Genomic DNA, 10411 nt, shown 5'->3' with positions numbered 1-10411 from the left:
CTTTTGCGAACTAACTGAAACAACATGAAAATATGCTTTTTCATTATTGAATGTCTTTATATACAGCTTTCTCTTTTCTCTTGAGTTTCAAATGTGCATGATTTCAAAGTTTTATATTTCTAGTTTTCTGACAGGGTTACAATCAGGCTTAAAAATGGCCCTAAGTTAGTTTTCACTTGTATGTTGTTCTAAGACAAAGAGTTTGTATAATTCAGTGCCCACACCCACCACCAAGATTGAAAACAGAGTGATAATCAGAGCTGAAGCAAAAGGATCCATTTTCTTCTCTTGGTAGGAAGCCCTCTTGTCGTTGTCTATTAGCTAAGTTGTGTCCAACTCTTTTGTGACCCCATGGACTATAGCCCACCAAGTTCCTCTGTCCATGGAATTTCCTAGGCAAGAATAGAGGAGCGGGCTGTCATTACAGTAATACATGTAATACAGGAATAAGTGATGGAGTGGAAGAATCACTGTGTTTTGTTGCTCTTTGTAGCATCCTGAAGAAGTTATGCCATTCTGAACAATAAAATCAAAGTCTAGAGTAATTCACTATTAACAGAAAATAGATCATTCTTTTAAAATGTTTATTTATACCCCTTTTTCATATAAACTATATCTCCTACAGCAAGTGTCAGAATGAATGGGTGGGTAAACAGGGCTTTTCATTCCAAATTCCTCAGAACCCTGCAGCTGCTTGGGTGCAGGGTGAGAATCTGCTGCGGAGGAAAAGCGGGATCATGCGGAAAGCTCCCCATGCTCCACCCCCCTCCAGCCCATGGCAACTCCACTGCTACCTATTTTATATAGGGGAGTCATTGCAGATTTCATTTTTTAAAAAGGATTCCACGGTTTGTAAAATTTGGAAAGTCATAGGAATAAAAAGTTCATGTGCCTGGATTGACCCTGGGAAGATGGAAAAAGATGCACAGATGGTGAATGTTTCCTTGGTCTAATAGCTCCATTTTAATGCTTTAAAAGACTATATCTTGCTCTTCTGTGACTTTAGAAATTAGTCCCTACTCTCTCTATCTCCGACTCCTTGAGGGGAGGAGGGTCACATAGATCGAATTGATGGGGCTACTCTTCCTTTACAGTTTTATTTAAATTTGTCAAATATTAATGACTAAGATCTCTGTTCTAATGAGAGCCAGACAAGTCTAAATATTTCTTACTGGCAAAATTCAAAAGCTGTTGGGGTGAAAACAACTCATTAATTTCAATGGGTATTTGGGTCCCAAAGGGTACACATACATCATCATCTGAGCATTGTGATGTCACAGAGGAACTTCATTAGTGTGCCTGTTAGAAGGGAGTCATGAGAGTTAAGTAAAACAAAATGTAAATAACTTCTTAATTAGGGTGAAAACTGGAGAGTCTCCAGAGTCATTAGAGATGACCATGCTTGGCTGGCAGCTTTTTAGACTGAGGGTTAGTGCTGTCATAACCTTCTGTCACAGATGGAAGGTGGCTGGGAGATTCCATAGGTACCCAGGAGACAGGATGACGTGGATGAAGTATTCAAGACAATCAGGAGTGACTTCATCCGCATGGTTGAGGTCCCCTAGAGCAGGAGTTCTACAACTTCCACTCCAGGAGAACAGAATATTTAGGAATCATCTCTACTTATGCTGAAGCAGGGGTGGGAGCAGGCATAGACAGAGACAACTTTATCAAAAGGAGTGACAAAATGGGACAGTTGCATGTCAAACAAGGAGATTGGAACATCCCTTCACACTATATACAAAAATAAACTCAAAGCAGATTAAAGACCTAAATGTAAGATCTGAAACCATAAAACTAGAAGAGAACATAGAGCACCATTTACAGAAACAGTAGTGATTTTTTTCCTAGATCTGTCTCCAAAGGCAAAATAAATAAAAGCTAAAATAAACTAATAGGACTTAAGTAAACTTTAAAGCTTTTGCACAGCAAAAGGAACCACCAGCGAAACTAAAAATAACCCGGAGATTGAGAGAAAATATTTGTAAATGCTATGACTGACATGGAGTTAATGTCCAAAATACATAAACAGCTCGTACAACCCAATATCAAAAAAAAAAAAAAGGCAAAAAACCCTAAAACAACCCAATCTAAAAATGGGCAGAAGATCTGAATAGACATTTTTTCTGAACAAGACATACAGAAAGCCAACAACAGGCAAATGAAAAGATTTTCAATATCACTAATCACTCAGTTCAGTTCAGTTCAGTTCAGTCGCTCAGTCATGTCCGACTCTTTGCAACCCCATGAATCGCAGCACGCCAGGCCTCCCTGTCCATCACCAACTCCCAGAGTTCACTCAGACTCACGTCCATCGAGTCCGTGATGCCATCCAGCCATCTCATCCTCGGTCATCCGCTTCTCCTCCTGCCCCCAATCTCTCCCAGCATCATAGTCTTTTCCAACGAGTCATCTCTTTGCATGAGGTGGCCAAAGTACTGGAGTTTCAGCTTTAGCATCATTCCTTCCAAAGATATCCCAGGGCTGATCACTAAAGAGATATAAATCAAAAACAGCAATGAAATTAAAACCATCTCACACCTGTCAGAATGGCTGTCATCAAAAAATCTACACATAACAAATGTTAGAGAGGAAGTAGAGAAAAGCTAATCCCCCAACAGTGTTGGTGGGAATGCACTGTTGATGCAGCCACAGAAAACAGTATGGAGGGTTCCCAAAAAACTAAAAATACTGCAGTCCATGGGATCGCAAAGAGTCGGACATGACTGACCATATGACATAATTCCACTCCTGGGGATATATTCCAAAATTCTCCACTAATTTGAAAAGGTACAAGCACCCCAGTGATTACAGCAGCACTATTTACAATAGCCAAGATATGAAAGCAATCCAAGTGTCCTTCAACAGACAAATGGATAAAGATGTGAGATGTGTGTGTGCGCAGAATAGAATACTACTAAGTCTTAAAAAGGAATGACATCCTGCCATTTGCAGCAATGTAGATGGACCTAGAGAATATTATGCTTATTGTGAACTAAGTCAGACAGAGAAAGACAAATACTGTAAGATATCACATACATGTGGAATCTAAAAAAATAATACAAATAAATGTATGCACAAAACAGAAACAGACTCACAGATGTAGAAAACAAACTAGTGACAACTGAAAGGAGGAGAAGCAAGCTAGGCACATGGGATTAAGAAATACAAGCTACTGTGTATAAACTAGATAAGCAACGAAATATACTGTATAGTGCAGGGAAGTATAGCATCATCTTGTAATAACATTTAATGAAGTATAATCTGTAAACATCCTGAATCACTATGCTATATACCTGAAACCAATATTGTAAGTCAACTATACTTCAACTTTAAAAAAAGGATGATGAAAATGAAACTTATTTTAACATAGGGCATTTTAACTATTTATTTCACATTAGAACCATGAAGACAGAGTCCTGTCCCTATCAATATTACAAGAAGTTAGTCCACAAAATACCCAGAGGCTAAGCAGACATCAAGTAGACTTTGAACCACAGGTTGAAAATCTCCACTTGACAGCTCTTTTCTGTCTAGATTAACATGTTAGAGCTGTTGCTAGTTCCCTCCACCCTTCCACCCCCCCCCACCCTTGCCTACAAAATTCCTTAATGTGTGCCAAGGCCCTTCAGGATCCAACCCATTATTTCCCAGCCTTTCCCTTCATCGCAACTTAACCTGTACCCTGCATTATAGGCCAGTCTGTACTGGCCCTTTGGTTTAGGTATATTCTTTTATCCCAAACCTCTGAATGGCAAATCATATTCATCTTTCAGAATCCAGTTCAAATTTCACCTCCTTACCTAAAGAATTCATGACTCTTCATTTGTGTTACGACACTGTCCGAGCATCTACTTTAACATCTTCTTTAGAAAAGAGTGTGGGGAAAGCAGCTTCTTTCTCCCTGAGACTGAGGTCAGCCACACCTGCACAGACCTAGAAAACCAATAGTGTGCATATCAGAATCCCTGCACACAGAGCGCTGAAGGAGTGGCTGACTGGGTAGCTAGTCCCACAGCGGCAGGGGAGGGGAGATTTAGAGTACCATGTGGTCTTGGCCTCTTGTATCTGTCCCCAGTCTAACTCGATGAACACATGGTCAGATCTTTACAGACTGTTGGTTTAAGAGCATTAATTCTGAAGCTCAGTGCCTAGATTCAAATATCAGTCCTGTCACTTGTGAGTTGCCTTGAGCAAGCAGTTAACCTCTCCAGGCTCAGTGGAGATGATAATAACTGTTCCTGCTTCATGAGCATGAGGCTTATACATATTAGCACATATAAAGCTTTCCAGCAGGACCCATCACACAAGCGTCATATAACATACCCATCATATAACAAGTATCAGCTGCTATACTTAGGAAGAGAGATGGCAATTAAGTAAAAAGTTAAAATGCTGCAAGGCCTTGGCGCACATACAGCACTAATCCAGAATCCCTGAGCTGAGAGAAAACAGAGGACCACCATAGAACAGAAGCATTGTGGCCCTCTGAAGTAATGGCGTCTAGTGGGACTCGCAGGCATCATAGCCCCAGCAGAAGGCTTAGGTACTCCACAGAGGCAGCAGCCCTCAGAGAGAGCCATCCGCCACGGAGACAGCAGCAGAACCCAGCACGAGCAATGGCTGTCACCGTGCGGTCTCCATGGTTACCCACAGGTGGTGGTACAAGATATCCAAAGTGTCCAGAGGGTGCAGAGCAATGCAGTGAAGTGACAGAGGAGCCTGGATGAGGTGAGGACACCCAGTGTGCATGGTAACAGTTTCCGCAAAGGCAGTGATGACAACATTTGTTGTTGTTGTTTAGTTGCTCCATCACATTGACTCTTTGCAACCCCATGGACTGTAGCCTGGCAAGCTCCTCTTGCCTGGAATTCTCCAGGCAAGAATACTGGAGTGGGCAGCCTTTCCCTTCTCCAGGGCATCTTCCCTGACCCAGGGATCAAACCCGAGTCTCCTATATTACAGGCAGATTCTTTACCATCTGAGCCACCAGGGCAGCCTGATAACAACAAACGAGGGGGCAATACTCAGTGGACGCCACAGTGTGAGACATCAGCCCAACTCACATGCCCGTGGAACACATTCCCTGAGGTCAACCAGGAATACATGAGGGGGTTGATTTGCCAGGGTACGGAGGCCCTCTAAGAGTCCAATGTGATGAATCCCTCAAACCGTCATTGGTGGGACCACTTTTTTTCAGAAGGCATATATTGAGACATCATGAAAAGCACATGCCTTGGTTTCAAATAGGCCTGTGCTCTACTCAAATGAAGATATTTGAGAGTGTGTGCTAAGTCACTTTAGTCATGCCCAACTCTATGCAACGCTATGTGCCCGCCAGGCTCCTTTGTCCATGGGATTCTTCAGGCAAGAATACTGGAGTGGGTTGCCATGTCCTCCTCCAGGGGATCTTCCTGACCCAGGGATTGAACACATGTCTCTTACATCTCCTGCGTTGGCAGACAGGTTCTTTACCACTGGTGCCACCTGGGAAAGCCAGAGGTATTTACAGAGCATCTATTCTGTGCCTCCGCCTCTGCTACAGCTCATGGAGATATGACAGCGAGCAAGGCAAAAAACTCCCCCCATACACAGCTCACCTTATAGCAGGGACACAGATAACAGCAAGAAATCAAGTTAATGGAGTCTTTTCTGTCTGAGAGCTGTGAAGGCAGTAAAGCTGGTGATCTGGTGTTCAGGTGGCATAGAGGGACCTCCTTAAATACAGCAGTCAAAGTCTCTCATTCACAGTGAGGACGGATGGCCAGAATGGCGGCTCAGCGGTTCTGGAGACAGAGAGTGGGACCCTAAGTTTTGGAGACCTGACATACTGGAGGAACAAAAGGACAAAGTCCACAACAGAGGTCAGCAGACTTCTCAGTGGGCCAAATCCAGCCTGTTCCCTGTGTACATGAGTGAAGTTTCATTGGAGCATTTGTTCATCTATTACCCGTAGCTGTTTTTGTTCTGCCATAGCAGCGTTGAGTAGCTGCAACACAAACCGTGTGGCTTGGAAAACCTTTAATATTTACTCTCTGGTCCTTTACAGAAAAAAGTGTGCTGATCACTGGTCTAAAGCCTAGCCGATGAGCTTGAGTGAGAGCAGTGGGAACAGAAATTTAGGGGGTACTGAGGGACAGCAAACCGCAGGATACCATAAACCATGGCAAAGAACTTGGGTTGCATTCTATGCTTAATGAAAAACCGGTGGAAGGGTCCAAGCAAGGGAGACACGTGAGCTGATAGATATTCTCCACCCTGGGAGCTGCGTGGAGGCGGACATGGCAGCAGGGAAGCAAGCTGGACAGACGCCATAGAGCCCAGGGAGGGAGCGAGTTATCACGGCTGAGGATGGCAGCCGTGCAGATGGGGCCATGTAGGCAACATGCATTATCTCAGGTATAACAAATTTGAGGATCCCAACTCAGCTGTATATCCTTAGGCAAGTTACTCAAACTCTTTCAGCCTCACTTCCTTGTGAGTAAAACCCTCAGAGCACTATTGTGTGGATTAAATTACAAAATGCACCCGAGGTATCTGTCAAAAAATGTGTTCAATCAATGTTGGCTGTTATTGTTGCTGTTGTTGGTGTTGTTGACAGGGGAGGCCCATGGAAAACTAGGTCACAGCATGTACCTCATTGTGTGAGCAGCGCCCTTCTCTCTCTGACCAGACTGGTGCTTTCCCCAGAGACAGGGAAGTAGTTATTCATCTTTATATTCCCAAAACTGTGTCTGGCACATGGTGGATGTTTAATAAATGTACATTGATTTAACTATTAAGGTTTGAGGTTTTTTTGAAGAAAGGAAAGGTATTTTTCATTCTGCCATTTTTTACCAGAAGTGTTTCATTTCTAGGATTGATGCGGTACGTTTTTATGACACGGATCATTCTGAAGATACAGAGACAGTTGAATCTAAGGAGAGCTAGTACTTCACATCCTGTCCATTGCAAAGGGAAACTCAGATACTGTGCCCCAGGAAGCCTCTAACCTGATGAGATCTGTCAACGATTACAATTATATATTAAATCTAGACTAAAAAGTCACTTTGCACAAGAAATTCAATCATGTCAGATGCTTCTGCTTATAAAAAAGCTCTAAACTGTTTGAAAGTATCACACTGTTTTCAGACATTTATTTCAAACTAGTTGGACATTCTGATCCCTGATCCAGCCTTATTTTTTATTGTTACCTTTTTTCTTTTATTGAGTTATTATTCTGCCTATAATTGAGATTTCATATTTTTTTGCAACTTTCTTTATTCTTTGACACTACCACTTATGAAGAAAGTCTGGAAAATTTCCTTTCATAAAGGAGTTAAATTTTCTCATCATAAAATGATCGATACTGTCTAAACAATTACTTCAAGTGAAATTAAATATGACATCCATAAATAGGTTCACATTTTGTGACATTTTAATTTTTTAAGAGGGGTTAAATATCGTGATGGTTTTACAATACAAAATTATAAAACCCTAAATGGGCCATCTCAAACAAAATGTTACATTACCTGTTGTATTCACAGTAGCTACATGTGTCTTTACTATGTACCTGTTGATATATCTAAAAAGTAGCTAGAATTTCTTTAAAATTAAAATAATCTAGATAAGAAAATATCTCAGCTGTAGTCACCAAATCATAGCAGTACTATGCAAAGTTATCAGTTTAGCAGACAAACTCTAAACATATGGAAAACTGAAAATAACAAAAATATTTAAAATAATAGGACATGAAAGAAGAAAATCCCTTATAATAGTTTTTAAAAAAAAAGTAAGAAAGAAAGAAAGAAATCCCTGAAACATCAGAGAGCAGCCATGAGGAGGGAGTTGGTTTTTTTTTTAACACAAAGTCTGGCATCTCACAAATAACGTATGTTCCATATTATGTGGCAGTTGCTATGGTAACAACCTTTATTTTCTGAAACAGTACACAGATGTGTACAACATACTAACTTGCCGGTTATAAATTACAGCTTTTCCCATAGTTCAATAACTTAAGAATTCTACGCTTTCAAAATCTCAGAAGTTCTGTTGTTATTAAATTTCTCTTACGAGATAATTTTCTGTGTACTTTCAAAATGAGAGTGTTCCCAAATAGGCCAAGAGAATGGAGGGGTGAGAAAATGGGGCATATCAGAGAACAGCAAGAGACTGAGAACTGTTTTCCAGAGTCTGGATGAAACCCACTGAAAGGAGGAGAAAATTGTTTTAATTAATTAGGCGTCATGTACAATAGCGATGAGAAATCAGTTGCTAGCAAAATGATGTCACAAATAAAGTTATGAATTGATTTCTTATTACAAGGTGCCATATTTGCAGTTTTTTAATAAATGAAGATTACTTCTTAGAAATGTTACAAGCATTAATATAGTTTTATAAGCTGCAATGGTGTGGGGAGTGAATTAGCCTGACTTAAAATGAAGTTTTCTGAATCTCAAAAAGGCCTGAGTCTGGGAGAAAATTTATATTACTATATTTAATCAGGAATTATCATCCTTTTGTCAGGTTACAAAACAAAAGACAGATTTTGACTGATTGGAATTTTCATGTAAGTATGTATAGAAACAAATCATAGAAAACTTGAGTTCTGTAAATAGCTTTTTTCCTACTCCAAAAATTTATGTTTTCTATATGCTGGATCTGACTGTTTTTCTTTAGACAGTTCTCTCTGTAGATTCTCAAACCTTATCTAAAAGAGTCATCTCTGCAGCATTTATCAGGTTAAAATTTATTAACTGAGAAACGCATTTGAAAACAAAGTTTTTAGTTTAGCCTTTACAGCTAAAATCCATCTACCTAAAATAATAAAAGTATTTCTAATTATCAAAAAAGGTATAAGCATCCTCATATAAAAAGTAACAAAGCACCCCTAATTTAGACACTCCAGAAATTACTCTGCTAACGGATTTTCCTACCAAACGTAAAACGCTTGGAAATGCTATTTCAAGTCACAATACTTTTATATTCAAATTCAAAATTGTCTTATAGCAGCAAAGACTATATGAGAAACAACTGAGCACTGTGCAGATAATAACAAATCATTTTGAAGAGCTTGCACCACTAAGTTGTTGTTAAAATTTTTTCTAATGCTTTCCACTCACGCTCCTTCCTGTATCTTCCCAAGACAAATTATAAACAGGACCATGACTAATCCATTCAAATTCTTACGTTATCAGGGAGAGTTAAATTATCACCTAACGGGGCCTCTGAGGCTAGAACTTGGAACCTGTAGAAAAAGAGTACTGCACTGCTAGATGCATTTTAAAAGTATTACTTAAATTACATTTAAGTCATCAGATAATTACGAACTTTCTTCTCTCTTATATTTATCTGGCATATTTATTGAATTGCACACTATGCTTTTACAATAAAGTGCTTTTTACGTTGCCGCCTTTGTTCATCCAAAATAAAACTGACAGTTATCCTTTTATAAGCTATTCCGAGAACATTTTCTCTTCTTTGAAGCTGATTGATGCACTACTTTAAATGTTCCTGCAAATATCTTTTCAATTCAAGTTTTTGCATAATGTAATAAGAAGATAAAAGAATTCCATACTTCGACAAGAGACATTACAATGCAAGTAGAGACATTATCAAGGGCATTAACATGCTCCTAATAGCAATAAAACCTTTTAACTGTCTGATGTAGAACATGCTCCCACCAAACCACCACATATTATGGTAATTGGCTCCAATTTCTGACTCTTACATTGCAAAGTTACAAAGAGTTAGGTAGAACTGAAAAACAAATCTAGAGTACTCATCTTGTTAGCATTCCCATTATCAAATGTTTGCATTCCACCTTGAACAAGAACTGGTCTGGGCGGTTGCATCATTCTTCACTGTGGTATCATATTTTTGCATCCTGTCTGATTTGTATTCCTCCTGACTCTTTTTTCCCAAATAACCCTTTTCTAACTCCAAAACATCACAGTACACAGATAGCGTCTTCCTGAGAATTTCAGTAGAACAAATGTGTTCTCCGTGCTTGCCTGTGTCACGTCTCATTCACTTTATGTTCTCTCATCACAGGAAGATACAATGGGGAGAAATATTCCATGAGGACGCTTTGATTTTTCTTTACAACACACTACTAAATTACACGAGTAGCCTTTCCAACCTGGCCGAGAGGAAATACAATTTCAAACTAAACTTGAGCCCAGATTCTGTTATTAAATGGCAAAGAAAAAAGAGTTCTTGGCATTCTTTCTCTTAGATGGGGAGCAGGGCAATGGGGAATTGACACAAGTCAGTCCTTGGTGATTAACCTGCAGTTTATGCTTGTGTTTCCAGGTGATGTGCCCATCATGCAGGAAGCTTCTCGGAGGCTGTGGCGAGCAGCCTGTCTGCTTTGAGAAGTGCAGATCTATCAGGATCCAGAATCGGGCTCTGAAAAAGCTGTCATTTCATG

This window comes from Capra hircus, chromosome 3 (genome assembly GCF_001704415.2).
Source record: "Capra hircus breed San Clemente chromosome 3, ASM170441v1, whole genome shotgun sequence".
Lineage (NCBI taxonomy): Eukaryota > Metazoa > Chordata > Mammalia > Artiodactyla > Bovidae > Capra > Capra hircus.
This window is presented reverse-complemented; position numbering follows the sequence as displayed.